The sequence below is a fragment of the Apteryx rowi genome, unplaced genomic scaffold, assembly GCF_003343035.1.
Source record: "Apteryx rowi isolate R43461 unplaced genomic scaffold, aptRow1 scaffold_84, whole genome shotgun sequence".
Lineage (NCBI taxonomy): Eukaryota > Metazoa > Chordata > Aves > Apterygiformes > Apterygidae > Apteryx > Apteryx rowi.
In genome coordinates, this window is record NW_020451138.1 from 1,340,273 (window position 1) to 1,352,897 (window position 12,625).

At 41.9% G+C, this 12,625-nt stretch overlaps 1 protein-coding gene across 2 annotated transcripts in view; it reads left to right on the top strand.

The window, feature by feature from the left end:
* SMAP1 (small ArfGAP 1) overlaps positions 1-12,625 on the top strand; it is a 100,711-nt gene that overhangs the window by 416 nt on the left and 87,670 nt on the right. The window lies entirely within an intron of this gene.

Below are 12,625 nucleotides of genomic sequence, written 5' to 3' on the forward strand. Positions count from 1 at the left end.
GCCGGCCCGGCCCGGCCCCCGCCGCGGCCCCGGAGGGGAACGTCAGCGGGGGTTTGGGCGGCTGAGGGAGCCGGCTCACCTGCAGCCGTGTTGCCAGCCTGCTGCCGCTTCCCCACTCGGATGCGCCTCGTTTACGTTATCCTGAAGTCAGAAACCCCCTTGCTGAGGCTTTATGCAGTGACTGACCCGGCCTGTTCCTGAAGTTTCACCGTCGCGGCCCCTTTCTGCTTTGCCAGGTATTGAGCAGAAGTGAGTCGTGTCAGTGGGCTTTCGGGAAGTTGCTGGCTGATGCTTAGGAGCAGATGCTGGACGAGTCGAATGTTGAATATCCAAAATAATGGACTCTATTTTAATGTTGACCTAGTCACGTTAATGTCAGACTCTTCAAGTCCTGGTGCATATCTCTAGCTAAGGATGTCATAGATTTAGCTTTGGTGATGAGAGAAAATTTTAAGCATTACAATACAATTTTTACCTCTATTTAGTATGATAGTTTTATTCTGTTCAAAAGTGGATATATACTTGCATTTGTATTTAGCTTGAGTTTGATTAATTTGAAAAGAAAAAATGTGACCTACCCCTCTTTCACCTTGAGTAAAATCATTAAGATGTGTCCATAAGTAAGATGATTGCAGAGTAACTTACTGTTGTAAGTATAATACTTGCTGAACAATAATCAGATGATMACAGTGTATCATTAGTTCCAGAACTGCCTTGTTCAATCCTTATTACCCAAATGGAGGTTAAGTGTGGTGAGCTACTTCCAGCAACCAGAAATTGCACTGTGTATTGTTTCTTTTCAATCCATGCATGCTACTTCTTGGCCACGAACATAAATCATGCAGTGTCTTGCGTGGTGAAGAACTGGTTTCATATATCACTTTTATGGAAACACAGAAATAAGACTTCTATTTTTTTTTCCTTGTATACAACCCCAAGACATATATAATATAGAGTGCACTGAAGACGATAAAGTATTTTTACTGTTTTGCAAGTAACTCTTCTTATTCTGTTTATAGCACAGATATTCTGGCTCTCAGATTTTTGGTTACTGTGTTAGAGACTCATTGGTTATGTGGGGTTTTTTTTTTGGGGGGGGGAATCATGCTTGTATCTTTTGTGCTTTATTGACACTTGAGAATTTTGATGCTTAATGCTATTCAAAGTTGCTTGCTGTCCAAATTCTGTATGTATGTTGTTCCATAGCACCAAAACATATGCTTTGGAAGTTGATTGCTCAAAACCAGTTTGGAATTCTACAACTAATTTTTGTCCGCTTTTCTGAATTCCCTCTTTCTAAGCATCATCTAGTTTGCAAGAAATGTTTGCAAGTCTCCACAGTCTTTTTTGTTTCGTTTCTTTTTCCACCTCAGTTCAGCAGTATTGGCACTTTCGGCCTCCTTCCTCTGCTAGTTGTGTTACTGAGTGTCTTCATGCGTTTTTCTTCTGTCTTTGATACTTTCTTGCCCCTCTTCTTGTATAAGATCTTTCTGCCAGTTCAAGCTTTGACTTATCTTGAGTGTTGTTCCTTCTGTTCAGGTTCTGGAGTTCTGAAGCACCTACCAATCTCTTAACCAAGCTGTCTTCTGAATTACAATACCTGTAATTCAGTTTCCATCCTTCTAGCAAATTATTTTAATTAGCTACCTTATCTAAAATCTGTCTGCATTTCTGAAGGCCTCTTCCTGTTTTCTTATTTGATCTTCAGACCCCTTCTTCCCTTGCTCTCTTTCTCTGTGCTAAAGGCATTGCTTGCTTTCACCCCTCCCTAGCTCTCAGGAAACATGACATAAATATGCTTTGTGATATAATGTGAGCCTGGAATATTGAGGGTTGTTTTTTGTTTTTGTTTTTTGTTTTCCCCTCCTCCTCTCAAGTGTAATGTGCAAATGCCTCATCTTGTTATGGTCATCCTTATTTTCTGATCTCATATCTTGTTATTAACTTCTTACTGTTATCTGCCCTTGCCTTCTATAAAGCTTTGGCCTTACTGTAAATAGTCTTTCCTCACTTTGTTTTGTCATGTGAGCTAGCTGCTGGGTATCTGTGTCTTTTATACTCCTGAAAACACACAGCCTGAGCACTGCCGCTGTAAGTTTCTAGGCTTGCTTTTGGGACAAATTGTTCCAGTTCTTAGGAGGACATAATTGCTTGTTCTGAATATCCAGTCCTGGCTCTTCAGACTCCTGTAGTTACAGAATCACAGAATGGTTGAGGTTGGGAGGGACCTCTGAAGATCATCTAGTCCAACCCCACCCTGCTCAAGCAGGGTCACCTAGAGCACATTGCACAGGATCGCATCCAGGCAGGTTTTGAATATCTCCAGAGAAGGAGACTCCGCAACCTCTCTGGGCAACCTGTGCCAGTGCTCTGTCACCCTCAGAGTAGTAAAGTTTTTGCTCATATTCAGAGGGAACTGCCTGTGTTTCAGTTTGTGCCTGTTGCCTCGCGTCCTGTCCCTGGGCACCACTGAGAAGAGTCTGGTCCCATCCTCTTGACCCCCTCCCTTAAGATACTTATACCCAGTGATAAGATCCCCCCCTCAGTCTTCTCTTCTCCAGGCTGAAGAGTCCCAGCTCTCTCAGTCTTTCCTCATAGAAGAGATGCTCCAGTCCCTTAATCATCTTAGTATCCCTCTGCTGGACTCACTCCAGTAGCTCCATACCTCTCTYGTACTGGGGAGCCCAAAACTGGACGCAGCACTCCAGACGTGGCCTCACCAGGGCTGAGTAGAGGGGGAGGATCACCTCCCTCGACCTGCTGGCAACACTCTTCCTGATGCACCCCAGGATACCATTGGCTTTCTTGGCCACAAGGACACACTGCTGGCTCATGGTTAACTTGGTGTCCACCAGCACTCCCAGGTCCTTCTCTGCAGAGCTGCTTTCCAGTGGGTCCACCCCCAGCCTGTGCTGGTGCTTGGGGTTATTCCTCCCTAGGTGCAGGACTCTGCACTTGCCTTTGTTGAACTTCATGAGGTCCCTCTGAATGGCAGCACAGCTCTCTGGGGTATCAGCCACTCCTCCCGGTTTTGTATCATCAGCAAATTTGCTGAGGGTGCGTTCTGTCCCTTCATCCAGGCCACTGATGATTAAGTTGAACAATACTGGACCCAGTACTGACCCCTAGGGAACACCGCTAGCTATAGGCCTCCAACTAGACTTTGCACCACTGATCACAACCCTCTGAGCTCTGCCTTTCAGCCAGTTTTCAGTCCACCTCACTGTTCACTAGCTCATCTAGCCTGTACTTCATCAGCTTGCCTATGAGGATGTTATGGGAGACAGTGTTGAAAACTGTACTGAAGTCAAGGTAGACAACATCCACTGCTCTCCCCTCATCTGCCCATTCAGTCATTCCATCATAGAAGGCTTTTGGGTTGTTATGGTTAGTTATGGTCTAACTAGTAAGTAAACTGGTAAGTTAGTAGGTAAGTTAAGGCCTAGCTACTCATAGTACAGAGTGCTATCTGAGGCAACAATATTTGAAATAGCTCTACTAGCTCACCAAAGACTGAGAGCTGTCTACCTGGCTATTCCTAGACTGTCAGTCTCCTTTACCTCTTGCATCACTAACAGCATCATTTCTCCTTTCATCTCTGAACACATTTGTGATTCCTCTCTGGAGTTCCCTAATGTCAGTTCCATTCTCTTCATCCTGGCTCCTGCAGACTGACTAATGAAATTGTTCATGACAAAATATTTAGGATGTATGAGTGCTGGTTCAGAACTTGCATTTTCCTTTTGTTAATGTTGTTGATTGTCTTTGAAGTACCGTCCACTTTGGTTTCTATGACCTTCCTCTTTTGTACGAGCTTCAACTCTTTGTCATCCTTCTTTCTCTTGTTCAGTAGGATCCTCCAAGTTTTTTGTTTTCTCTCTGTTCACCTAATTGTTGGGTGACACTATCTTTATGTATAACTTTGGTTATGCTAAGTTGCAATTGTGTCTTGAATCTTACTCTGGAAATGCTTAATATCCGTGGTAGTATTGCCTATAAACAAGGGAATTCCACTATTGAGGTAGCTGTGTGTATTAATATTTTTTCTTCCTGTAGAGAGAACAAAAAATTTATTCCTTCTCTGAATGCGAGCACTTAACTGTGGTATGACAGGTACAGGAGACACCAGGCCCTACAAGCCTTGTTGCCTCTGTTCAGTGTTGGAAGGTGTAACTGACACAGTGATGATATTTTATTGACACTAGCTTAAAACAAACAAACAAAAAAGCCTAATGCTTATTTTTTGTGGCTTCTAGCTTTCTGAACTGAGTTTCCATGGGAAATGGGAGAGAAGGTATGATAATGTACTGAAGGCCATCTTGTCCTTTCCTTTGGTTTGAATTGGCTTAAATGGTCTGTTCTGTAATCCTTGAGGGATGCCTGACTCCTTAGCCTTCTGAAGGCAAAGACTTTCCCAAAGACTCAGGCTTTATAGCTGAGGTATATTAAAAATAGCAAGTTATGTTCGTGAAATGCCTTGCATCTAAATCTGAGTTGTGTCCTGCTCCTTCAGACTTCAGTATTCTCTGTAGGTCTCTACCTTTCTGCAGTGATTCCATTCTTAGTCAGATCTGGATATATTGGATAGCAAATATAACTGTTTGCAGCTTTGTTCTGCAGGCCTTTTGGAAGGTAGAGAATACAGCTGAGGACACGCCTGCCAGAGGAGGCATGAAGCAATAATTGGGATTGTTGCTGACTCTGTGTTACTTTCTGGAAATGCTTGTTATTCTGTATTTACCTTATAACTGTTGAAACAGCTGCTATGAATCTGATTTCCAATGTATTTTTAGCAGTGGCAACTACCTGCTTTAGTGCCATGCTGTAGTCACTGTATGTCACTTTCAAACTGTAAGTCTTATAACAGCATAGGAAGGCTAGACGCCTCCTCTGTGGGAGCCCTCTGTGGGGAAAGGAGCCTAAAAATCAAAGGTTCTGGAGCAGTCACTGAGGTACCTGAAAGAGTGTAGACTGGGATGATATTTGACAGGCCAGTTCTTGTATCTATGTACTGGCTTTTCTTTACATCGCTATGTGAACAGTCATCTATATAAGGCAGTAGATGACTTCCTAGTGTTATGCTAGTTTATACAAACATTAGAAATGGGTAGTAAGGCATGTAGGCAGTAACTTTGGTTATCCTGAATCCTTCAAAGAAAGAAGCAACTGAAATTCCTTCTGATGCATAGTTTTATGGTGCAGCTCTTCATATTCCTTTTCTGCATATAAATAGGTAAAGCTAGTAGGAATGGGAAGGCTTTGTATATTGGAATGCTAGGAGAGGAAAAATAGATATTTATCTGTCCATCTGTCTGGTGTGCTGACTATGCTAAGACCCACCCTGAAGCACCTATTTTTTTTCCTTTCTATGTGTAGGGAGCTTAAATGAATTTTTATTGCTATTGCAGTGTTGGTGTCTGAACCTCTTAGGCAATAACAGCTCTTATGGATCTGTAAAATGGAGCCAAAGTCCAAAAGTTCTGTTAACTTCTGTCACCAACTTTTTGACTGTAAGGGTTTATAACTTGCTATTTCTGCATACTTAGTTCCTAGGTACAAAACAAGCCTGGAAGACTTCTAGCATGTTATTGCCTGGAAGCAAGGCTGGTATTGCTTTGGTACTGATATTTAACAGTACTGAATCAAATATCTGGGATTTGAAGAGTGTAAGAAAACATAAGAAGACATCTTTTTTCTTAGAAAGGGACAAGATACTCAACAGTATCAAAGGACTAGTCAGCTGAGCAAGCAGGCCCGTAAAGTAAACTGAGGGTAATAAATCTGGTCTAGTGTGACCGTCTGTAAGTACAGGCCATAAGACTTTGTTAGGTTAGTATTCCTAATTGTGTTTGAACGTAAACTGTATGTTTGAAACCAATGGGAAAGTTTTCTAACATACCTTCTCTGTTTATAGTATGCATTGTATTTGGATGTTGACTTTGTCATGTAAATGGATTGACTGCTTGAGGTCCACTTGTGAATTCACATCTTTATTTTATTTTTTTTAACTGTAACAAAGTTAAAATAACTTAGAAGCTTGCAGACCTTTGTATAGACAGTTGTGGATGTTTGGGACCTTCAGAAAAGGTGAATAAACTTCTGTCAAAGGATTTGTTGTTGTTGCTGTTGTTGTGTCTTTTTTTTTTTATGCTCACTTACTTCATGCCTTTGTAAGGCTAGGAAGCCTGGCTAAATGAACCCTACTGAAATTCTGGTATAAAGAGTCAGACTGACACTGTTGCTTGTTCAGCAAGATCAGTTGGTTTAGTTTGATTATAGAGTTAAAAAATTTTTTTCAGTAATTTTTTAGTGGTACTATACAATTCTTAGATATCCATATGTGCTTGAAGACTTGGTTTTGTCCTTTTGAAGAGTAGCAAGTACAGACTTTTCTTGGTGAGGGTGGGAAGAGCCTGAACAGGAAAGATTGTAGTGCTGAGATCTGAATAACCAAAACAAATTATTACAAGTTTGGTTTCAAGTAAAGCTAATTTTAATTTCCCTAATAATAATAATTTGTCGATCTCAAACAGTAAGTCTCTTAGCAGCAGAAAATATCTAATTTAAATTGTGAAAAGGGCAAACTAGTTATCAAAACAAATATGGAATATTCCAGATAAGTTTAGCTGTTCAGAGTTGGGTTTTTTTGCAGACAACTTAAGTCTTGCATGTCATCTCTTCTGTTGCTGGGAGATCAACATAAATGTGTACAAACCTCACTTTTTGTGAGGCTGCTGTTCTTTACTTGTTTTGATGGCTCGTCCTCTTACTGTCTTAATTTTGCCTCTATATTTTAATAAATACTGTGCACTTCCTCCTCAGGAATTAATCTAAAGCAAATAGTTAACTTCTTTAGCCCATTGCCTTCAGCCTGTGCAACACTTGAGCTTTTGGCTCTGACTGCCGATGTAAGAATGCTTTGGATTAGCTGACCAGCAGTGTTAACTTGCCCACAGACTGGCTGCTATCTATCTACCTTCTTGAATGAAGACCTTCACARTGCTCCTCCTGAAGTGGAGAAACTGGTGAAGTAGGACAGTGGAGCAAGTGGAACAGTGTTGGATTATATTGGAGGTCAATTCCACAAATAAGAATTTGGGCATAACTTTATAGCCATATGCTGAAGTTTAACCAGTGCATGGGTGATGTTTGGCCACTACGCTATGGATACCTTGTACTGCTGAATATAGTTGTGAATATCAGATGTGACTCTCAACTTGCATGGAACTAGAAATTGCTGGCACTTCTCTGAATGGTTCTGTTGCAAGATTGGTCTCATTACTGTGAGGTCAGACTCTTTTAAAAAAACAAAAAAAAAAAAACAAAACACACAATTGGTCTCTCTACTGTGAGGCCACACTCTCCAAAAAAAAAAAAAAAAAACCCACAAAAAAAAACCACAAAAAACCCCCACATAACTGGAGGCTACTAGCTGTCAAGTGAAGCTCTGGAATATCTTCTACTTGGAATAATGAAGGCAAAAATCTCTGATTTGTGGTAGATATTGCTGCCCTTAGCAACTGGAATTGTTTATCTTTGCCTCTAATAGTAGTAGAAAACAATCACCAGACTGCTAATAATATTTGCTGTGTTTTTTGTTACGTTGTGACCTTTCTGATTCACTGGGTGGATTATACATATGCAGAAATCCTTACTTAGTTTGCTGTCCTACGCTCAGGAATACAGGCATTGGCAGTCTAAGAGTTTCCTTTGGGTGGACTGTAAAGGTGGAACAGTTTCTGAAAAATCTTTTAGAACTGGTGGTGTTGATAAAACCATATTCTTGCCTTCTACAACACAAGACATTCTTTTTAGAACTGCTACCGGGGACTACTGAAGTCTCTGTCCTAATGATACCTAAGTTACAGTTCTGCTTCTCTTTAGTGACATCAAAAAGATGTCACTGCTGATGCCAGATGTTAAAGCCAATCTTTGCTTTGTGCCTAGATCTCCTTTTGCAGAACTTAAATTGACGCTTTCATGGGAATACTGGTTCTTCCCTCCCTGGTCTGAACATGAGGTGGCTTTTAAGAAAGAACAGCTGCAATTCAGCCTTAAGAAATACTTGTCAACAATACAGAGGAAGCAATTAGATATGTGTATGTGATAAGCAGACTTTTAGGGAGGTACCTTTCCTGGAGGGATGGCTCCCTCTTTAGATTTCCCTGTGGGGTTTAAGGAAGAGTCAATTATAAGCCATTGACTCATGGGGTAATCGGAGGTTGACTTAGCTCAAGTGTGGTAAATCTTCCTAGACTGGCTCGCTGTTGAACCCATGAATACTTGAATCCTGCTTCACCTTCGTGAAAATACTGTTGTCACTTACTACAGAAGAATTAAAGTGAGTTAAGACTGAGCCTTTACTGTTATTTCAGCTGAGGTGGCAAGACACTAGGCTGCTTGTGTGGACATTAAACTTTGGACATCAAGCAATCTCTGCCTGAATAGAATAGGACCTCTTAGGAGTATCCTTGTTTGTCCTCATGAACTTTCTTATAAAACAGTTATGCCAAATGCAGACTGTCAGGGCTTGACAAGAGGTGCATATGAAGAGCCAGTTTAACTGAGGTACCTGTAATATACCACTATGTGAACTAGCATTTGAGGGCAACATTCAGTGGATGTTAGTTGCACGTCATTTCACAGATCATCTTTCCAGGAGAGGTAACAGCATGCTTTAATTTGAAGTGCTTATCAAAAGGACAAAGGCTGGAGAAGATTTCAACAGCCTGTAAGAGTATGTAGCAAGACTTGCATAGGCTCTCATCTCTGTGTTTTTTGGKTTTTTTTTGGTTTGTTTGTTTTTTTAACCTCGAGGGAGTAGTAAAGAGAGATATAATACACATCCCATGGTTATAGCCTTATCTCCTGTTGTGGGTGTGGTGTGTTTTTTGTTTTTAGTTTTTTGTGTTTTTTTTTTTGATTCAGCACTGTTTGATTCTGGCCAGTAAAACCTATAGTTGAAAGACTGCAATGAAGTTATTTAGCCTCAAATTAAGTTTCATCAGTTGGCTAGCCAAGGTCTCTAGCAGTGCTCATTAACCCTGTTTTTTCCTGGTTTCCAGCTGCTTCTTGTAGACTTCTGAGTATGTTTTCCTTGATACTGCCAGTGAGAGGGAAGGGCTTGAGGAGCAGACAGATCCTGTGGGTCAACAGCAGGTTGCACAGCTGTTGTTGACAACAGTTTTTTTTGTTTTTTTTAACAATTATGGGAGCCTTTTTGAGGATTATGGGAGCCTTTTTGAGGATTATGGGAGCCTTTTTGAGGATTATGGGAGCCTTTTTGAGGATTAAGGATACCCTGTCTCTTCCTAAGAGCCCATCTGACCAAGTAGGGCAAAAGCATCTTTACCCTCAGGCTGGCCAACCTGGTGAGGAGAGCTTTTAACTAGGAACAACAGGGGAGGGAGAGTATTGCTCACAATCAGGTAAGGAAGTGCTGGACCAGACTGGCAAGCAAAGGGTGCAGGCTGAGGTAGATAGGAGACGTAATCAACAGAACAGGACTGAAAAGGGCTCATCTCAAGCATATGCACATAAATAAGTATGGCAAGATTTGCCTTCAGGAATCTCAGGCCCCTGAGACCGGTGGGAAAGTCTGGAGCAAAAGATTTACCCACAGTGGAGGAGGATCAGGTTAGGGAACACTTAAACATATGCAAGTCTGTGGGACCTGATGGGATGCTGGCACAAGTGCTGAGGGAGCTGGCTGATGTATCTTTGAAAGGTCATGGCAACTGAGGGAGGTTCCTGAGGACTGAAAGAAAGCAAATGTCACCCATATCTTCAAGGAGGGCAGGAGGTAGGATTTGGGGAACTACAGGACAGTCGGCCTCACCTTGATCCCTGGGAAAGTGATGGGGCAAATAATCCTGGAAGCCATTTACAAACATGTGAAGGACAAGAAGGTGATTGAAAGTCATCAGCATGGAATTATGAAGGGAGAAATCATGGTTAACCAACCTAATAACCTTCTGTGATGAGATGACTGGTTTGGTGGGTGAGGGGCTTGGCTTTAGTAAGGCTTTTGACACTGTCTCCCATAACATTTTCATTGACAAACCGATGAAGTACAGACTAGGTAAGTGGACAGTGAGGTGGTTTGAAAACTGGCTGAACTGGGTTCAAAGGGTTGTGAGCAGTGACACAAAGTCCTCCTGGAGGCCAGTCAGTAGTGGTGTACCCCAGGAGTCAGTACTAGGACTGATGTTTAACCTGTTTAATAATGAGCTGGATGATGGGACAGAATGCTCCATCAGCCAGTTTGCAGATGTTACAAAACTGAAGAGTAGCTGACAGACCAGATGGTTGTGCTAGCATTCAGCAGGACCATGACAGGCTGGAGAAATGGGTCAACAGGTACCTCAAAAAGTTCAACAAAGGGAAGTGCAAAGTCCTGCCCCTAGGGAGGAATAAGCCCATGCACCAGTACAGGCTGGGGCCGACCAACTGGAAAGCAGCTTTGCAGAAGAGACCCTCGTGGTCTGGTGGACAAGAAGTTGACCATGAACCAGCAACATGTCTTTGCGGCAAAGAAGGCCAATGGTATCCTGGGCTGCATTAGGAAGAGCGTTTCCAGCAGCTGACGTGGGCATGCTGGAGGAAGTGCAGCAAAGAGCCATGATGATGATCAGTGGATCGGAGCATGTCATACAAGGAAAGGCTGAGGGAGCTGGGATTGTTTAGCCTGGAGAAGAGAAGGCTCTGTGTGTTTGTGTGTGTGTGTGGGGAGGCGTGCCCAGGTTGCCTGGAGAGGTTGTGTGGTCTCCATCCTTGGAGATATTCAAAACCCAACTGGACATGACCCTAAGCAACCTGCTGTAGTTGACCCCTGCTCTGAGCAGGGAGCTTGATCTAGACCATCTCCGGAGGTCCCTTCCAACCTAAAGTATTTAAGATCCAATTCTGCTATTGCATTTGTCACTTGTGACCTCATATGGAGACCCACTGGAGATGTCACTGTAATAGTTAATGTGTTCCTCTGAGTAGAGGAGCCAGATGCCTTTGTGTTCCAGTGTTGCACTCTAGAGAGAAAGGACTCAAAGGTTCAGAGAACATCCTTGCACTGAAAGTTTGTGGTAGCTGTGGATGTGGAGATATGGAGAGCACTAATTCTCATGGATATGGAGAAAAGTTCTTGTTTTTTTCTTTGTTTTTTTTAATTTTTTTTAATGGGGGAAGTGCAAGACTTAACAGAGTAACTTGCTGACTATCTCAGTAAGCCTGGATCTTTCACTGCTTTATCTCTCCTCTTGAGGAAAGGTATTTACTTCCTATAGATCATTTTGGCACACGGAGGAAAAAGCGGTTGAGAAATGTAGTTCAATCCTGGTTAGTGAGGCTGTGAACAGCAATGAGTGATGCATAGTTGCTTAGCAACACTGCTCCTACCTAACTCTGCAGGTGTGACTTGAGGGAAGAGCAGTTCTGTTTCCCAAAGCTGTGCCTAGCTCTGATTTTGTTGAAGAAAACAGATATATCCACCAGGACTAGTCCCTCTTGCCTCGATCAGAAAGGGAGTTTGATATTCTAGATTTGGCTATTGATTGCCAAACTCTTCTAGGGAACTAACTCACTTTTTTAAGGAAGAGGAAACAAGAATCTATTATGCAATTTTGCATAAGGATGAAGCTTGATGGTACAGGACTTCATTAGTAGGATTAAAAGCAATAGTAGTCCTACAGGAATTTCTGCAAAAGGAGATGGAAGTGATTCACTGTGTGTAATCTACCATTCTTGAATGCAGCTGAAGTTGCAGGTGAAGTCAAAACGTAGTAGAGAGTGGCAACTGGGACTGAGATTCCATAGAATAACAGTTTTAAATAAACTCTTCAGCATATGTGCTCAGATCACTTGGGTTCAAATTTGTCATTCACAACAAATTCCGGAAACAACCAGTGTATCAATAAGTTACAGTGCTTTTAAGTGTGGGGACTGACTTTCCTATTAAGGTATATATTTATGGGATATTTGTTCAGTTGCCTGTTACTTGTAGATGACGGCAAAAGCATCCCAAGCTTTTCTTCAAACATAGCAAACACCATAGCTACACAGCATAGCGTTCATCCTTTCTTACGCTTTTAGCAGGAATGTGCTTGTGCATTTGAGCTCCCCTTCTAGGGGCTGGTGAAAAAGAAGAGCCGTACCAATAATGCAGAGCTGACTGGAAGCTTTTGGTCTGTGGTCTCATTACCAAGTGATATCTAGATGGTTATTCTCAACTCTAAATACACTGAATCTCCAGAAGGCTGCTTATGTGTTCAGAAAAATTAACTATCATTCCTCTTGGTTAATAAAGGTTATGAAGCCTTGGTTAATTTTTCTGCGCTTTCTGCTGCCCTTGGTAAACAGCATCTGAAAGAAGTGATGTTAAATGCCCCTTCACACTTCTCTTGTTCGCTGTAATTTTCATGAAATGTGTGTATTCATAGAATTCCTGTTTAAAAAGGTTACTGCAAAAATAACTTACTTATATAGCAATAAAATTCTGTCAAGTGTTTGGCCTTAAATAAGGCACTCTGAAATACAACAGAAGAAATCCATGCTCAAGATGACACACTAGGGGATCCTTCAAAGGTATAGGAGTGCACCTTGAGAGTTGATACTTCCCAAACAACCTGAATTC